This window comes from Mercenaria mercenaria, chromosome 1 (genome assembly GCF_021730395.1).
Source record: "Mercenaria mercenaria strain notata chromosome 1, MADL_Memer_1, whole genome shotgun sequence".
NCBI classification, from domain to species: Eukaryota; Metazoa; Mollusca; class Bivalvia; order Venerida; family Veneridae; genus Mercenaria; species Mercenaria mercenaria.
The window spans coordinates 48,354,318-48,375,457 of NC_069361.1; the positions used below are offsets into that span (position 1 = coordinate 48,354,318).

General features: G+C 33.8%; 1 long non-coding RNA gene across 1 annotated transcript; it reads right to left on the reverse strand.

Moving 5' to 3' along the window:
* Positions 1-7,938: 7,938 nt before the first annotated feature.
* Positions 7,939-9,309, reverse strand: LOC123545622 (uncharacterized). The gene is made up of 3 exons (XR_006685399.2): positions 9,216-9,309; positions 8,724-8,784; positions 7,939-8,296 (listed from the first exon to the last, which is right to left on the reverse strand). It is a non-coding gene; the product is annotated as an uncharacterized LOC123545622 (long non-coding RNA).
* Positions 9,310-21,140: the final 11,831 nt, after the last annotated feature.

Here is a 21,140-nt window from a genome sequence, read left to right on the forward strand (position 1 = left end):
ACGATTGTAAACACATCGCGAAGAAAACAGGTTCGTTTTATTGTGTATAATAGCTTTATAGAGACTTTAAGTGTGGAGCGAGATTTTATTTGATGGACTTGAAATAATTGTTGCCGAAAAGTGTGCATTAATTACGATTTGACTGTGTTATACACGTGATAGTTTTAGCAAAACGGTGCAATCAGATCTCTGCCTAGTGTCATTTTTGACAGTTTGAGGTTGAATATTTCTGGCGACGTGTAATTATAGGAGTTGGCAGTTATTTTTCCTTAAAAAGTATTTATTTCTCTAAGAATTGACACCAAGATTGTTAAGATCGGTGCAGAATTGATGGTTTTATGTGATGAAACACGAGATGACTGTATTTTTCCCATAGACAATGAATGTAGAGTCAAATACCTTGTGTTTTTTAGAGTATAAAATTTTTACTTGTCCATATAATTGACTTTTGTCATTAGTTATGGTGTTTGGATGATGTTTATTAGATTTTAGCATACATTTGATGTGCACAAGGGTTTTTGGGGGTTGCAGAGGGGGAGGGGGGTAGTAGTTTAAGTCATGCCACGCGCTGTGCACCTGTGGTTTTCATCCGACTTTCAATGAAATAAATCCGATTTTTTGTAGGAACACAATTTGGCAAACATTTGAAAAAAATGGCGTAACTGTATCAAGGGGAAATAACTTTTATGCAACTGAATATAACATCATGATATATTATAGACGATGTGTGCGTAGTATGTATTTATTGTGATTAAAAGTCCATTTTAGAACAATATGGGACAGAAATTATAAGCATTCAATGGGAGTGCAAGCCAAAAACCAAAATAAGAAAATATATGAATCACATTTTACAGAATGTAGGATTTAATGGGCATCACATTGCTGTTAAGGGCCATTTAGTTTACTCTTAAATGAAATCTTACAGAACCTGAACATTTAATGGGCATTAAATCAGATTTAAGGGCCATGAATAATCCTGTTGAATTCAAAATATATAGAATTTCACTATTTTTTCAAAGCCATTAACTTTTTTAGCTACCAAACTAAATTTTTAATGGCATGATTCATGGTCAAAAATGGGTGTTATAATGGTATTTTAACATGTAATCCATTAATATTGTGAAACCTGTTAAATAAAGTGATGCAATAACTAATGGGGTTAATTAATGGTTTTTCCTATTTTAATGGATATTTTACAGGGTTTTAAACCATGTTTAATGGTATGTGCATCCAGTAGTGTATGACACATACACATTCACAGTTCTGGAAAACAAACACTGTCATGTCCATACATCAACATATGAAAACTGCCAATATTCCATGTAAAGCTGTAACGACTGAAGGCAAGGAAGGTGTAGGCTGAACTTGAACACATAAGATGTACCTTGAATTATAAAGAAAAAGGAGAGCACAAGCAAAATAAGGGGAGTGGAGGGTGGGATATTAAACATCAGCAAGTTTAAACAATCGCGGATTCCTTCGATAAGAAGCAAAATCAACCCTCGCATCTATTTGCAAACGACCTTCTTCTTCCATGTGCAAAACTGAAAGGACCCAAAAGGAGATTAAATCGCAACAAGTATGTAAATATACAAAAATACATAAGCTAAACGGGCCCTTACAACAAGATAAGAGCTCCTTCAGTAACAGGTTTTGAATGGTAATCATTAAAAACACATTACTGAAGATAGCTTGGCACAGAAATAATAATACTAAAAAGAACAACCCAAGACAGTTGTATGAATACAATACTTTTACTATTAACAATTTAACTATAGCAAGCAAAAAAAAATTAATATCTAATTTCATTTAAATTAATGGTTGGCAGAAATTGGTCACATCTTCACATAAATGTCAATATACAAATACATATGATATAAAGTATATGTTTAAAATGCGGATGTGGAGGCCCTGTGAACAGAGGCCTGATACAGTATACTTGAAACAAACAAACTTCTTATTACACAACGTTAAGATATACTGGTGGAGGCTGACCTAACCGCCACACCGCCGAATAGTAACATAATTTTCATGTTCAACTACGGAATCCTGTTTCCGCCATCGACTTTTCAACTAGACAGATACGCGAAAACTTGAAATTAAGCATCTAATTTCAACTTTTCGTGCTATAAATTAACCGCGAAAAGTCGAAATCTGGAAGTTTTTGACCCGACAATTGTCGTGCAAACGTCAACTTTTCGACCTAGAATCAAGCGCAAAAAGTAGAAATTTAAAAGCACTCCTCGCGCAAAGATGTCCCGCGAAAAGTAAAATTTTGATATAGATTGTTTAAAAATCCATACATCTATCAAACGCAAATATAAAACAACAAAAATCGTATTGAAATAAAAATAATTAATGGGTTTTCAAGTAGTTTCATTTGAAAGTGGGTAAATACAAAATTTTGTACAAATTAATAAATATGTCATTTGTTAAGGGATCTTACGCTATGTTATGGGTCTTCATGTTCCTAAAGTAAATCTCTAACAAAATATACGAAAAGTGAAAAATGTCATAAAATGTTGCTTAAATGATAACTAGCCGCCGTTAAGGACAAACAACAAAGTCTACCAAGACATAACATAAAAACGCGGCCAAAAATATTCCCACTTGAAAATACAATCATATAAATATCTAGTTTTGAATCGAAACGGATCTGTTCACTTACACAAATCCAATATAGGACACGTTGAGCAGCATTTTAATCAAGTCGTGAATAGATAAATCTATATAATAATACCATTTGGAAGCAAAGAACGAAACCAAGAAAGATAATTTAAATATGGTTTGACTGAGTCTGTTCTTGAGAAGTCAATGAAGATTGCAACAACCCTTATGCACAACTAGTTCCAGCTTAAAAAATTAAACGGATTTTTATGTATAATTATTGAATGTGTGATTGTAAGAAATTATTTGAAAGCATAGAACGAAACGCAACCAAGTCACAATAAAACCGTAGTACACGACATTGAAGAAAATGCATTTAATTTACAAAGATATATTTTTTGTTTTGTCACAAAGATGTTTAGTTAAAATGCACAAAATCTACTCATTGTTGCTGGTAATCGACTCATCTTCCAAACTGGTAACATTTGTCTAGAGCTCAGCTGGGAAATAATATTCAAATTATTATTAAATGAATTACTAATTTCCAGTTTTAAACACTTTCGATGCGATAAAACAGTTATGAGACAAAAACTTTTTATTTATAAACATCGTCGCAGGATTGCTCCCAACGGCCGTTTTTGCGATAACGCGCTCTTCTCTGTCCTTTTAACTATTAAATAATGGCTGAACATTTGTAATGTAAAGAGTGTACCATTCCGGCAATACCCAAGAAAGTTGGTCTGGAATTACTTCTGGAGTGATTTATTGTGCCAATTTTCAAAAACAAAGGTAGTCGTTGTGACCCAGATAATCATAGACGTACAATTTATTAGGGATTTATTAAGTTGTACAGTCAAACCTGTATTAAAGACCACCTCTGAACAAAACATCCTGGCTCTACAGACCATATGTTTTGTTTCCCATTTTAACATTTACAGTGTATTTTAACCTGTGAATAAAGACAACCTCCAAATAAACCCCACATTTTGGCTCTCCCTATGTTTATTTATATACAGGTTTGACTGTATGTGAAAACAATTAAATGATATACGCAAGGTTCATATAAATTAATGTTAGTGGAGAACAAGCAGGCCTTAGGAGAAATAATTGTATCGCAGACAATTTAAATATCTGGTGATATATACATACTTGTGTTATGAAGGAAAAACAGGCTTTTATCGACTGTAAGAAAATATTCGACAAACTTAAAAGATCTGTCCTCTCGATGAAATTACTAAGTTTAATCTCGGTTAAAATATGCACATTATATGTATCATTTGCCATGCCGGGTATATACGCACTTGTTTTGTGTTATATAAGTTTCGCATTTATGTAAGGGATTAACTGAACAAAAACTCGAACTAGGGAAAGCCTGCGTTATTCTTTCATTTTCATGCTTTCGAAATTTTTGTTTGTCAATATTACGCCGATGCATTCTCCTACTCAGTGGCCTCCCCTTACATCAAATCCAAGATTTTGATAGATCGCAATTTTTTCATCATTTATCATTAGATGTTTTTTTTTTTTTTACTTTGAAATTGTTTAGATTACATTTCGAAGATTTCAGGATAATGTATGTGATGAAATGAAATGTAAGGTCTAAAATAACAAAACAATATTTGAATTTCTTTCCATATGTCATACGATTTCCGCGATAATCTGGTATTTGTCACAGTAATGATTAATGTAGAGCTAATCGCTACATGGAGTGTGTACATACTGCTGTTGCGTTTCCCTTCACTTCCAGTGCTGCCGAGTAGATTTTTAAAAATTTCTTTTAATCATTCTTATATATTATTACCGATTTTTTGTATGTTTTGAGAAGAAAAGGGACACGATTTTGCAAAATTTGAATAGCCTCAGGGGTTATCGCCTGTGATTAAAACAAACGGTCTGAACACAAACTTACTTTGAGACTACATGTACGTGGATATCTCTGCTACGTTGTATTTGCTCCGCATACATATTACTGAAGAGTAACCGGGATGAATCATTGATGGGAGGGGTGAATAAGTAATTAAACGAATAATTTTAGTCTATATAAGGATTTTGATTTGAATCTATAGCGGTTCCTAACTTCTGACCTAGATAAGACGTTTAAAGATTTAATCTATCTGGTATCCTCTCGTCGGCAAATTTCATCTAGGTCTAAGTCTACAGTAGTCAAATTTATTAATTTCGAAGAGTTTTGGAAAGATGCTTCACAGGTTATGGCCCGACTATTTCGAGACACAGCGCATGTTTGATACGAAGTTCAGCTGAACGAAATTCTTTCCTTTTTTATTGTCTTACTCTGTGCCTAGACAGGTGGAAGTCTCAATGATACACCTTAAAGTCCACTTGGATTGACATGTTTTGACATTTGTCTTCGTTTCTGTGTTATTTGACCCTTAAAGGTAATTGGATTTTGGCCAAGTCATGTAATTGTTCAAAACTTTAGCGTCAAACTATTTAAAAATTATTGCTTAACCGAGACAGAAGTGGGTTTTTTTTAGCAAAAGTAAAAATTTGACGGCCTAGGGTATGATACGAACATTATAGTCAATTTTGTTTTTATATTAAAGGGAGGTTACTACAGAAGTTTATAAAGTAATGAAGTGTAAATTTCTTATGGGGATCTAACCACATGTAATGGATCTGTTTGTTCCTTAGATAAGTCTCCAATCGCAAACACGAAAAGCAAGAAATGCCATTCAATGTCACTTAAATTTGATTAACAACTTTAAATGGTGTTGCCACTGTTGCTCTGATTTCTGCGAACGCATGGAGTATATGCGTATTTGGTTCTTCGGGGATTTCTTAATATTTTACAAGAACATTTTTTGAGCTTTAATAGTAACAATTTTGTTACCAGTCCGTATGCAAGAGATTCATCCGGCGGAGATATTTTCATTTTGTCTTTCCTGTAACTTTTTATCATGATAAAGATAGAGTTTGCACAAAATATCAAGTGGTATTATTAAAATGATTCAAGCTATATTAAAAATCAAAGGTCAATGTCACTATTACCTCAATACTACAAAATGGATTCCCCGCAGTTACGGTCCTGAAACTTGTAAAGTGGTGAGGATAGAGTGAATGTTTGCGCACAATTAACTGGTATAAACTGCCAAGCGGTGTTTTGAAAATGATTTAAGTTCTTTTCTTTTAAAGATCAGTAAATCAATTGCAAAGGTCACAGTGACCCCGACACTTTAAATATTGTCCACTGGAGAACGCTTGAGCCTGTAGCAGCCAATTTCATATGACAATGTATACAACTATCACGAGGCAAAGTGACATTGACATTGGAAATGATTGCCGCACAATCACTGGAGAAGTCAAACTGGAAAAGATTAAGACATGTGATCAGAAAATAATTTCAAATATCTCCTTTTTCACAGTGACCCCTCAATTCTTCCTCCGAAGGCCCACATATCCAAAATGTCAACATTTATAGAAGATCCGCCTAGATATCCGAATGCTCCTCGGCGGTCTGAATAACTATGGACCGGAAGTAAACATTCAAATTGAATGAAATAATGAGTTTGCTGCATAATAACGTCAAACATCGCCAAAAAAAAAATTAAATTAAAACTATCGCTAATTATCATATAAGCCATTGAAAACATAGCTGCCATATGACAATAAAAGTTAATAAAACAATTTCATGTTCAGATTTTATAATAAACTACCAGTCTGTTTTAAAAAAGGATTAGAAATAATGTCAACACAAACTGTGTCAAACAATCTCTCAAATAAATTTTGACTTGCTTTTCCTGTTTCAGTCATGATAATATTGTAATATCGTAATTAATTTCATCTGTTACCTCAATGAATGTTTGAGAAGTCAGCTTTCAAAACATTAAAAATAGTTCAAACTATTTTCGCATAACTTATCAAAGCTATTTTTAAGACGATGTGATAAGGCAACTCTTTATTTGATTAGGAAACACGTAATGAAACCGAAACTTCTAAATCTTTACGACAGGAAATTAAACATTTTATCAGGTGGGTGAAGTACAATTAAATGAACAATAAAACTAAGGCTTTTAATGCCATGCTCTGGTTTTGAGTCATAAAATATTTAAGAAAATTTTATTGTATGATGCGTCTTAAAAAATTCACTATATTGTTAAAAATACCCGGTTCTGGCTTAAAGCGTACATGTTAACATAGCTCAATATATACATTAAGTAAATGAAAATTATGATATATGATAAGAAAAACCTTTCGGAAGCACAAAATACAATCAAACAATATAACAATAGATTTTGTACATGAGAGGTAATGAAACGTGAAATATTCCTCACATATCGTGTGAAATACCTACATTGAATGACTCCCTGGTCCAAAAGGTCAAGAAAATGTTTCGACACTGAATCCAAGTACGGGGAGATATTTTACGGACTTAAGTTGAGATTCTTAATAAATTTTGGTTGTTGTTGTTGTTTCACTTTTTTTTAATATCACACCGATACGATTACAGATCCAGACTTTTGTAGTGGAGGAAGAGCCCAGGTACCCCTCCATGCATTATTTCATCACGAACGGGCACTTGGGTAGAACCATCGACCTTTCGTAAGCTATCTGGATAGAAAAAAAATCGGTTTGATTGAGTACCATACCAACTGTTACCATAGTGTGTAACGTACAAATAGTATTTAAAATTTTAGATTATGAAAAACAATAATTATTAAAGAAATAAGGCTGGTTGCTGATCTGTAACATTTAAGACTGAATATAATAAGTCTTAATTTGATCATTTTGAAGCATATTATTTAAGATTTTCTGAGACTTTCATTTCCTTGCAGCTGCTCTTGCAGATAGTCCTACATGTACCTATCAAGTCAATGACAAATATTTAATCCCCAATTACACCAAAAACTTATCTCAATATAAAAATGTTGTCAAATACGTTTTTATTGTGACATGAGAAAAGTCCAATAAAATAAATTCAGATCCAATATTTAAGTTGAAATTTAGAAATTATATTATTTGTACCACTACACGCATTAAATATAAAAACAAGAAAAACTTTTCAGTTTTTAGTTACTATTTACCATGAAAATTGATATTACAATGTAATGATTTATCACTAAGTTTTTAACCATACCTTTACTCCATTATGCCTATTAACTTGTGCTATGTAAGTGTTCAGGTAAATGCACTATGTCTATGTAACGGAATAACCTGACTAGGATTACTTCTATTTATAATTGGAATCCCAACAGCAAATTATATTAAAGGAATAAGAATATACGTAGTGTTTTTATTACCAGTATAACCCAGTCATTAATGCCCGGCATTCAAACGATGTCGTTATTTAGACATAGAATTAACAAGCAGATTAAGATCTAATTTATTCAGAGTAGGCATACAGTTAACAAACGCTTTGATTAACTTTTGTAAGCAAGTACTCATTAACAAAAAGTAAAGAAATGTTTAATTACACCTTTAGATAGAACTAGAATGCTACTAAATAAATGTTTGAAACTGTATAAATTTTTGAAAACGAAATCCTCCAGTTCCACCGCACTACTGTTCAACCAGTTCGATCGTTTTGGCACAGGAAAGTATGGATTTATTCATGGATTCAATGAGACACATGTACAGCTATCGGCACTTTTTGCAAATATACCAGACGGCGCTCAAAAAGATGACTACTCCAAAAATAGCGACCAAGTATATCCACCATGTACCATCAGAGCTGAAAATAAATAATTGGATATAAATATTTAACCAAATGATGTGAAGTAATTGAATTTTGATAACAATGAAATAATGAAATAACCTCATTTTGCCTCTTAAATGTAAGTTACTTTCTGTATGAACTTTACTTGTGAGCAAACTCTTATTTTACTTTAATTTAAGTTTTAATTCTGGGCTAATCAAGATCTTATTCATCATTACGTGTTTGTTATTATCTTCAAAAAAGTCAATAATTGTGAATAAAAAGTTTTTAAAAGGGAATTGGTATGATGATGTACGGTTATATTTATCCCCGATAGTTATTGTGAATGTCATTTATTCATCTTAAAGAAAAGTCCTGTACTGTTGCATACTCGCAAAAATTAATTCCTTGAAATATTTTCATGTAATTATAAAATGTCTTACGAAGATAATAAGATACTTACGCACTTGACCCCCCTCCACTTCTCACTTTGAACCGCCCACGTCGGCATTCAATTTGATAATCTAAAATTCAACATTAAAATATATACTGTGTAAACATATACAAGAGATATGGCGTGAACTATCATTGATGTTTTAGTACAATAGTAAGTCGGCCTATTTCAAATTGATCAAATGCCATGAAGAAATACTACCGATTTGAGGTAAGACGACATAAACAGGTCAGTAAAGAGATTCATAGAATCTTTTGTACTATCACTATAAAACATGGAAAGCTGCCGTATAATACCAGTAAACATTTACAAAATACAGTTTTATAAGTATTTTCAAGCACATTTGTTATAAAGCATTTTCGAAAAGCATCTGTACAAATTCGAATCAAAATTCATTTGTTTAACATAAAGGGAAAATAAATTAACAAATGATTCTTCATATTATCTACGATTTTTTTAATGTCCCTAACTTTCAGAGTATTCGGTAAATATCACACTTACCTTGAAGCAATTCAGAGAATATCGCAATGAAAACCAAGATGTTTCCAAAACTAAGTGCTAATCTCATTTCTAACTATTTAAGCTGTACACTCTTGAGATTTGGGTGACATGACTGTACAGTTTTGCACACTGAGATTAAAAGTGACTTTCAGTGACCATGAATGTAACCTACTGACCTACTTTCTTAATGTTTTAGCATCAGTTTGACATTTGATACGTGCAGCTCATATAACTCAGGCGAGCGCTCCAGGGTCGTTATGACCCTCTTGTGTACCATATTTGCATTTTGAAAATGGGATGTCCACATAACTGGCCCTTACTTTGCATAATGCGTAAAAACGAATATATTTAAGCAGTAAATGATGTCATTTTTAATTATAGACTGACATAGCATGAAAATGATTTATCCTTTTGAAACAAAATACTGTAGCTTATCAGACCCCTTTTCATTAAATATGTTCGTGAAAAGTAATGAAAAATTCATTGCGCCTCATACACGTGGCTCTATTATAAAATACATCCAACCCACTCCATGATCTTAAAGTTCCAGATATGACACGGATTTCATATAAGAAATATATCTGAGAATCGAATCGCTATAATAATTTTTAATCTTTATATGGGTATAAGGTACACTGCCGTGATCAGTGCGTCGAGATCAAAGGCCATTACGTTAAGCAAAACAGAACCAAACGATATAGCATTACTAAAACTGCAATTCATATCATTCTTACAGTTGCTGCATGTTTTTATAATCCTTTACTTATATGCTCCTTGCCGATTTTAGGGATATGTTGATCGTACAACAGCTGTACGCCCGGGGGTATGCAAAATGACTATGATAATGGTCAATATTTTATACAGTATAATGATTCTCCGGTCTTAATATTATGACTCTTCCACGTGAAGTTAAATGACTCCTTTATATGCAGTATTTTGACCACCATAGAAAATGACATGGTCGTTTTTTTACAGAATAATATTACTCCCCGGTCAATATTTTATATAATATAGTCCCTGGTCATAATATTCTGACTCCCCACAAGAAGTAAAATAACCTCATTTGTAATATAATGTTTACTAAACGGTCTTAGGTATAAAGAAATGATGGTGTTTGAGTAGTACGTGCAATGTATTTAATTACTTCTTTTGCATCGTAGTGTCACCCGCGTAAAAATGCACGTATATATATATTCGTGTTAACATATCTATTAGAGATAGCAAAAATATTCGTGTGTATATATATGGATTACTTAAGTTTGGTTCATTTTAGGATGGTAGTCTTCTAGGCACTATACTTTCAAAGTTACCCTTCAACATATTTAAGATGCTACAACCTAATTTATCACAATCATCTCCATTAGAACTATAGTACCTTTTGATAACCATGGCCCATTAATATGGACATGTAACTTAGTGAGCGTAAAGTAAATACTCATAAACAGAGTCCATATTCTACAGAAATAAACTACCTTCTTGGAATATGTCTCAATTGCACCATCGTTTCCTCATTGTAAGAAGCGATTATATACATCTTAAAAAATCGGTGTATTTTAGTACAATCTACAATTTTATTGGGGATAATCACAGTGTAATATTGACACGTAAGAACAGGGTTCAATCCCGAGATGTGTCAGACTTAATTTTCGTGTCTTACAGTGCTTACTTTATTTATTTTTTTGATATTGGTGCCCAGCTGATAACCCCGTTTATTCTCGCCCATAAGTGGGTACACAGGGGTCGGGGAACAATCCCCTATGTCCCTTACAATGCAATTCATGACACAAATGATAATTCACTTAAGTTATTACATATAATCCAAGTATAAATACATGAGTTATTGAACCTCAAATCAATCAATAAATGAATAATAAAAAGAAAAAAAACAAGAAAAAAAGACAATCATATCCTACTATAGTAGTCTGAAGATGTTTCAAAAAGGTGGTTATGTTATTTTTTAAAAATAATTGTTTCACTTTCTTTCTTGTCAGAGAAATCTAACCAAATGCTAAATCTTTCACATAGCCTGGACCAATTATCACTGAGATACTTGTATTTCGCTATGTATGTTTTTGTTTTAAATTTCTGTTTTTGTTTTAAATATATAACAAAAGATGGAATCGAAGGGTAAAATATACAATGTTCTCTAAGTTTTGATTATTAAGTTCAGTAGCAAAGATACCAAATTTTCTTTTATGATAATCTTTATCGGATGAAACAGGAATTGTTTTTTCTGCGTATTAATATTAATATATAATTATACTCTAAACACATCCGTTTCTCTATATTTGTTAAAAATATGTGTCTATAGTTTCCCTGTCATTTTTACAGTATTAAAGAACATACAAACTCTTTATTTGATTTGTGTAAATCGTTAGGAAACAGGTAATGAAACCGAAACTTCTGTTTCTTTACGGCAGGTGGGCGCAGTACAATTAGATAAACGATGGAAGTTTTTCGTCATAAAGTTAATAAGAAGATATCTTTATTTGATACGTCATAAAATTCCACTATGTTTTTAAAGTAACCGGTGTCTGGCTAAAAGCAAATATTTTAAGGTATTAGAGCACTAATAGTAATGTTTACAAAATGGCCTTTGCTTGGTATATTCTGAAAAATAACCGTGTTTTGCACTATTTTGCAATTATTAAACAACTTTTACCGTGCCGTTTTTTATAAATTTTGTATAACTTATGGTATCTCCTCAAGCTCAAGTAGAGACAAATTTCAAAGTGATAGCCACTATCCAAAACGTTTGCAGAGAACTCATTTTACCATTAATTTTAATAAAAGAAACATCAAACTACAGTGTATTGGTAAACAATTATAAAACACAAAATAAAAATGTCAATATCATTTTTTCTATGGTGCCTCAAGTAAACGGATTTAATGAGACATAATTCATACTTCAACATTGAAAAAATTAGGTTGAATGCTGTGTTTCTGTTTTGAATTTTGCTTACTCCATTTAAAAATAACATTAGGGCAGATGTAAAACCTACCTGAATTTCTTCCACAATATATAATCTAAGAGTGAAAGCAAAATAGAGAACTTTCACCGCGTGTAACTCAATATTTTTAAATATGTGTAACTCTACCCCTTCTGTTTAAGTAGTAAATTCACTTTGAACACCAAGAAATCGCTTATAAGATTCATCTTTTTCCATTTTTGTACAAGAAATCAATAATAAGTCTTCAAAGAAGTAAAAGCTTACTAGAAAAAAAAAGGAAAATAAGGAAAATAAGGGGAAAAGAACTGGTCCCAGTAGGGCTTGAACCTACGCCCCCTAAGAATTGCAGTAAAAGTAGGTTTATGGTAGGAATTGAATACTCTTCAAAAAGGAGGTTTTCTATTACTGATCTAATACCTTAACACACCTTTATATTAATACACAAATTGAACAAAATTATGGTAAATGTTAAGAAAATCTTTTCGGAAGAATAGAACACAGCCAAACAATATATTAACAGATTGTGTTCATGAAAGGTAATGAAATGTGAAATATCTTTCAAATAATTATCCCTGGCATCGACTAAAGCATAATCTAATTATACCTACATTGAATGACTCCATGATTCAATAGGACGAGAATTCCTATTTCGGGGAGATATTTTACGGACTCAAGTTGAGACTCTTAATAATCTAATTGTTGTTTTTGTTTTGTTCTTTTTTGTGGGTGTTTTATGTCACACCAATGCGATTACAGATCAAGCGCTTTGTAGTGGATGAAGAATCCTCCGTGCATTATTTCATCACGAGTGGGCACTTGGGTGGAATCATCGGCCTGGATAGAAGACGATTTGGTTTGATCGAGAACCATACCAGCTGCTACATAGTGTGCAACGGATTAACCTGGTGAGGATTGCTTCTTTTTATTATTGGTATCCCAACAGCAAATGATATTAAAGGAAGTGTATTTATCACCCGTATACCCGATCAGTAATGTCCGGCATTCAAACGCTGTAGCTATGTAGACGTAGAATTAACAAGCAGATTAAGATCTTATTTATTCAGACTAGGCAAAAGATTATACAGTTAACACACGCTTTGAGGAACTTTCCTAAGCATTTTCCATGATACCATGGTTAAATTTTAAAAGTAATTTTTGTAGCACGTGTGCTTTTGAAAACAACTGTACAAAATCTGTTTAACATAAAGGAAACCGGAAACAAATAATTCTCCAAATTATGTATCATTTTTAGCTCATCTGATTTTTTGAAAAAAAAAAGATGATGAGTTATTGTCATCACTTGATCGGCGTCGGCGTCGGCGTCGGCGTCGTCGTCGGCGTTGGTGTTGCCTGGTTCCGTTTTATGTTTAGGTCAGCTTTTCTCCTAAACTATCAAAGGTATTGCTTTGAACTTGCAAGAATTGTTCACCATCAATAGCTGAAGCACAACTCCATCCTGCATTTTGCAAGAATTATGGCCTCTTTTGGACTTAGAAAAAAAAGATTTCTTGGTTAAGTTCTGTGTTTAGGTCAGCTTTTCTCCTAAACTATCAAAGCTATTGCTTTGAAACTCGCAACACCTGTTCACCATCATAAGTTGACCCTGTACAGCTAGAAACGTAATTCTTTCCTGCTTTTTGCAAGAATTATGGCCCCTTTTGGACTTAGGAAATATCAGATTTATTGGTTAAGTTTTATAGTTTTATGTTTAGGTAAACATTTCTCCTAGACTATCAAAGCTATTGCTTTGAAAGTTGCAACAGTTGATTACCATCATAAGCTGACTCTGTACAGCAAGAAACATAACTTCATCCTGCTTTATGCAAGAATTATGGCCCTTTGTGGACTTAGAAATCATGGGTAGGACAATATTTCTATTATACAGAGACAAAAAAAATCAGATGAGCGTCTGCTCCCGCAAGGCGGTGCTCTTGTTTGAAAATGTCCCTCATTTTGTAGCGTTTTCGATGAATTTACACATACCTTGAAGTAATTCAGAGAATATTGCAATGAAAAACAAGAAGATACTAAAACCAATTCGTAAACCCATTTCTAACAATTTAAGCTGCACACTGTTTTCTCCGTTTGTTTTTATCAAATTTCATTGTTGTCTTCTCTATTCGAAATTTAACTTAAAACGAACTAAATAAATTTCCGGTAACTGCGTGATTGATGCGTGTTAATGATATTTGTATTTTGATGATATTTGCATTTATTTTTTTTATTATATTTGCATTTTGAAATTGAGGTGGCCACAAAGCTGGAACTTGCGTAACGCGTTAAAACGAAGTCCTTTTTATGTCTTGCATATCTTGACCAGGTTCGTCCAAACACTGTACAGAAACCTTCGTCATCGTGGGAAGTTATCTAATCGTGTTTTCGCATGACACGTTGCAATATGTATGGGAAAAGTTAACCCCCTTTAATGGGAAAGCTAAACAAGGTTTTAGAGATGAAACTGAGATATCGACAGACAGACGACACTTCCAAAAGTTTATGCTCTGTATTTCTTTCATTAATATCTACCAATATTTATTGCTAGTTTATTTTTTGCTGATTGTCTGTAACAGTGTCACTGCTTTTTGTGTGAAACACCTTTAAAAGTTCAGCAAAGCGTGTATATCTCTCAAGTCACGAAAAAGAATAAATTCTTCGCGTCTTCACCAAGAAACAGTCCTCCTTAATCATCAATATTGTATCTCCGATTTGTGAATGTTCTTTGTCATAGACATCCGTTACCCATTTGTCTCTTTCCCTCTACAATTCTTCCCTATGACTATTAACCAAAGCTCCGTCTAAGATTTTGGCGCTTAAGAACCTGTAGTACTTTGCTGGAAATAAGTTGCGACTTCTAGTATACGGTATTCTTAGAAATCCCTAGCCCACAATATCTAAAACTGTGATACAATGCTAAACCGTGTTTTGCATGAATACTGCCCAGGAGTTGCCACTCTCTTCCGACAATGGTTTATATGCAAACCACTTCAAGCTATCTCGGTATCTCCACCAAACAAGATGTAACTGAAAGTTTTAAACAGATAATTACCATATCCACGCTTAGAAACAGTACGTGCTTGTTTTTACGACAAACGATTCTTGTAAGGACAATCGTCTCTTAAAATGTACTGTGCATATATAGAATTTGAACTGAATTAAAGAGCCATACCTTGTTAATACAAAAGCGGTGGTATAAACAAAAACAAGAACACTATCGTTTTCAGACAATTAAAGGTATGGCATCCTTAAAGGTATGGCATCCTTCTTACGAGGTACAAATGCAAGTCATAATATTATGTAACTCATATAACTCTAGAAACTAGAAAATTTATACAGAAACGATGTTGTAAAAATCAAACAGTCTAGGAGGCTTGGTTCCATTTTATGTATTTGTCAATGAGTAGTTCCATAGTAGTATTTGATCACTTTTTTCTTTGGAACTGAAAACACAAATTGTCTAAAATATCTAAAGGTACGTCTAAGGATAATTTATAAAATCTAAGAATCATTCGGGTAATTTGGTCAAGATGTGAGTCTCACGGCTTCACATGTATCTCTCAGATATCAGGACAAACTTGTTGAGGACATCAACTAGGATTGGTTTTACTTCTACTTTAAGCAGTTATTCTCTGTTTGTCTTAAGAAATTTCTGGTTGAAGCATATATGCTTTGTTCTTTGGAAGAGTTGTGTTCATGGATAGTCTTGCAGGTAATGATCAACTGCCTCAGGTACATCTGCAGTATTCAACAATACATCCTTGTGAGACATTCCTTTGTAAATGCATGATAAGCCGGAATACTTTTCAGTGACATCATATTTAGTATTCAGTTTCCATGTGTGTCAGATAAAAGTGCTTCGTCTTTCATTTTCTCTTCTTCTAGTGATGCTGTATTTGCCAGGTGGACTGCTGGTTTTTTTTCCAAGTATATGGGCATTTTCTGGTGTTCACACAATTTCAATGTGGCAAACTGTCTTGGAGTTCTTGAATGCACATTTTGATATATGTATAGTAGTTGTGTGTCTCCCGGCTAAGTTGAAGTAAACCATAAGCTGACTATCACACAGAGACTTAATCCAAGCTGGGTCCATATATACCACTCATCTTTTCAAAGAAACGCAGGAGCGAGATTAGCTTACAGTTCTCAAAAAAGGCGGTAAATAATAGTGACCATTATTGATAGCAGTTTCCACAATGATGTGAAGACGTCCTGGAGCGTCATGCTTGCGTTTAACCAGCACTACATATACTTTTCAATAAATTAAATGCAGGATGTCCACCATAATCTAAGAGAATTCTTAAAATGCCCTACTTTTTCCCCTAAATTCCTGCTTTTTGATATAAAATTGGAGTTTGGAAAGTATTTTATGGTAAATAGGTTTTAATGTAGTTTTGTAGGTCTTCTTACTCAGTGCAACAGTTTTATCATAATTATAGACAACTGACCAGTAGTTCCATTGGTTCAGTGCATGTTGTTGACTGTAACAATATGATAGAAACGTGGAAAACGTGAATTCTGAATTAGGTTTATACTTTAGTAAAAGTTCTTCATTTTAGCCAGAATATATCCGAGAAATCATAATAAAGTCCTAATTTTTGCCCTAATTTTGGTTCAAAATTGCCCTTATGCCCTAATTTTATGTTAGAATGTGCTGGACAGCCTGAATATTGAGATATCCATCGGTAAGGCTGCAGTTAAAAGTTTTCTATGATGGTCACTTTGAAGAAAGATTCTTTATGTACAATGTCTTCTTGGTTACAATTGTTTCATTCTTGACATTTACTTATGCAAGAACACACCTTATGCCTCCATCTTAACAGGACATTGTTTTAATATTGGTTGGAGTTGTGGGGTGGGGGCAGCTATTGACTATTTGTTTTGAACATGAAACGTTTCTGGTGCCCCTTTGCGAATTATTTCATGCACTGTCAGACATTTGAGTAGAACCACCGACTTTCCATAAGCTTTCAGGATGCTTCCTTAGGTGAAGAATTCTACATGCCAAGCGAGGTTTTGAACCTACATTGGTGACTGTTTATGGTGGTGGGATGGGGATTGGGTGTGTGTGGGTGGGAAAGGGGAGGTAAGTGAGTTAATGTAAGCAACGTTAACCACTCGACTAAGGAAGTTCTTATTCCAAATTAATTTGTCTTCCTTATTTTAATGTCTCTATTTCTATACTGTATCTTCTTTTTTCTTTTGTCGCTGACAGATCTTAATTTGTTTTGACAAGTTGAATTACTTCTGCAGTTGTTTAAAATCATATCAGGCCAGGGCACAGCAGTTCATATGTTTTTTACGTTCAGCAGGGTATACTTCAAGACAGAAATATTAAACATAACTTCTGCATTGTATTGATTGTTTCTTGGTGATATTTATATCTACAATGTCAAATCATGTGACCTTGAAGAACAAAACAGACTTGACCAAACCAAGTATGCAATGAAAAGAATATTTTCAAAAGTGCTTAGAGGCAGGTGTAAAATGTCTCCCAACACGGTTATATTTTCTGTTCCGTTTTAATCAAAGAGTCCATTCAATTATTATGTATGATAGAGATCCACTTTAGTTTGATCTGTCAGGCGTGATGCACATTTCATTTTCTCATTAAGAAACTCAGTCACATGTCCTGTTATTTTGCTTTGTTCCTTGTGCTTTCATAAGATCTTTTATTGAGTCTATTAATAAAGCAATAATAACAGATTGAATATAGATATCAACTTCAATTGTGTGTCATACATTGTATGTCAGTTAATGTCAGTTATAAACACATATTCATAATAGTTAGAGACAGACGATTGAGTAAAGACAGGGCCAAACTGTAAACTGTTGAATGTAAAAGTTGAGTCTGAGTTGAATACACGCCATTTATGTTGACAAAGAGTGCAGTGTGTAAATGCATTCCCATAGGACAATACTGGTTATTTGCTGAAGGAAGTTTAACATTGTCAGTTTGTCTACGAAGTCTTGAAACAAAAATCTTATTCACTTTGGCAGCCATCATGAACACTATTTAGGATATTAGTAATGTTCCATAAAAATAACCCTTTTATCATCCTCTTGACAACATAATATACGTTTAAGTGTATTTCAGTAAGATATATACAATTTAGCACTCCTGTATATCCAACTATCTCCGTATACAGAACTTTTAACAATTTTCGCCGGCCATGCAGTTTTGTAATCTAGAGAGTGAAATGTGTAAATGCATTTCCAAAGAACAGTATCGATTATTTTCTAAAGGAATTAAAACATTGCCAGTTTGTCCATGAAGTCTTGAAACAAAAGTGTTACTCAATTTGGTAGCCATCTTGAACGCCATTTTGGATATTAGTAATGTTCCATAAAAACAACCCCATTTATCATCCACTTGACAACATAACATACATTTAAGTGTATTTCAATAATAAGATTTATACAATTTAGCACTCCCGTATATCCATAAGTCTCCGTATACAGAACTTTTAACAATTTTCGGTGGTCATTTTGGATGCCATCTTGAATATCAGTTATCTACCACACATGATGCAACTGCATCATATAGTTCTGTAATCTAGAGTTCCTAACAAACATTTTGGTGTACAGAAACCTTTGTTTACTGAGATAGACCGGTACCTTGTCAGATATGCTTAGGTATTTGCTGCAGTGAATTATTCACCTTCGCTTGAAAAACGTTGGACATTGTTACTGTCTTACCTTATCCACTAGCCTGAATTACAACGATACTTACATCACCAACATCAGAAAGCTTTCTCTTTTTAATAGGGAATTTTGACGCTCATCCTTACTTTCTGTATTAACAATTTGCTCTTCACACCCAAAATCATGCTTCATTACCGTCACAAACTCATTCTTAGAATCTCTTTCTGTTGCACTTCTATCATCTTCGTCCTCGTCTATCCTGGAAATCGTAAGTCTGCTGCCACTTACATATGAGGGACCTCCGTAGCCTCACTCGGGGCGTTGAAATCTTTATGTGAGGAGGGCATCCAGCTGGCTTACGGAAGATCGGTGGTTCTATCCAGGTGCCCGCCCGTGATGAAATAATGCAGCTGGGGTCTTCCTCCACCATCAAAGCTCGAAAGTCGCCATATGACATTAACTGTGTCGGTGCGACGTTAACCCAACAAAACAAACAAACAATAATCCCTTCCAAGATGTATGTTCCTTTCCCTCTAACTTTTGTCACATGATATAGTTCTGTCTAGCGTCCCTCCTTTTCGAGATGTCTTTCGCGTGTTTTTCACTAGAACCTGGTTGCCGACACAAATCATGTCACTCGTTATAGAAGAATCATAATACTACTTCCGTTAAGCTTATGCCGTTTTCATGCTTGGTGATACATTTTCTCTTCCACATGCTACGAAAGATTCATATCTTTGCCTGCGTAATGTTTTTAGTACCGACCTTCATCTCCTTCCGTTTGTGGAATGTTTATTTCAACCGGCAACTACGATTGTCTATCATTCACAAGATAAAAGGGTGTTTCTTCTTTGCGTTCTTTGAACTTCTGTATGCAAATAATACATATGATAACTTCACATCCCAGTCATTATGTGTTGAGTTGACGGTATGTATAAGCATGCTACATAAAGTTCTAATATAACATTCATTGCGACAATCATACGTATTCGGTTTTTCAGGTCGTTGCAAACTTCCCTTCCTTGGGTCATTATCAGAACTGTCGGCATCTTTGACTAAAGACGCTCATATCCTGTTCTGCTGATATGTCCCGAATTGCCTCTGCTTGTTTATGAAATAGCCTGCAATAACCACGTTGTACTTGTTAACTGAAAAGCAGATTAGATACAAGTTTTCAACTTATCTCCAACTTTTACCAACAACATTTATTTTAGTATTATGCGCATAATTCTTACTAAGGTGAGCCATATTTCTTATTCCAATTCAACATCACATTGACTTTAACTTGGCAATACAACAATACACATCCATGCACATTACTACACACAAACACACACTAATGCATACAAAAACGCACCATATACAACCACCCTACAACCATCCATACATGCATACGTTAACCACAAATTTGAAATAAATATTTTAAATGGACACGAAATATGACGGACAGATTTCACCTTGGCCTAAATTTAACCTTTAAACTATTTAGTATGTGGTCTACATATTTTCTCATCGCCACCTACTTAAATACCAAGTTTAAAGAAATTACCTTGAATAGTTATTAAGTTGTACTTGAGACACGAAATATGATGGACGGCCAGACGGACGGACGGACAAGAGCGTACAAAAAGAAAATGACATCAATATATCATACAAATATGAACATACACTTAAATATTCAAAATGGGTGCACTTTGGACAACTTAAATTGCTTCTTGATGTATTATACATTGTCAGAACTAATCTGCTTACTTTAGGAAAATTTGTGTTTTTTCATAGAGGCGTAGGGTTACACAAAATGTAAGAGGAACTACATGTTATGCAGCCAGTTCAACAAGGAAGTCACTTTTTCCGAATATGTAGACATGTTCACTTTTCGGAGTATTTTAAGGGTTGAATCACATAGCATCTAGATGTAATTCAAATGAATTTGAATAGGCATTTTTGTTAAATCCACCCTGCGGTCGATGTTTTTGTCTCCTAGCGACTTTTTATGATTTTAAACTTGAACGGACACCGGTTTCAGATTTTCTGTGCGAACAGAAGTGTGTCTTGCCAGAATCTGATCAGTATTATATCAAAACATTGATCCCAAATGGTAATTTCTGACTGTTTTTTTTATACTTGAAACATGCGTACCGCTAACGAAGATTATCTTTAATGAATGCACTACAGATTTAGGCAGAGAATCAAATGCCTTTGCTCCTGAGATACTTGGAGGATCCAGCTGTTTATTAAACGTGGCCAAGGATAATATGCCCGTAGACATTGTGAACATGTTTGGTGAACATTGGGTTAGAACTGCTTAAGTTGATATAACAACTCCTGACGTTTA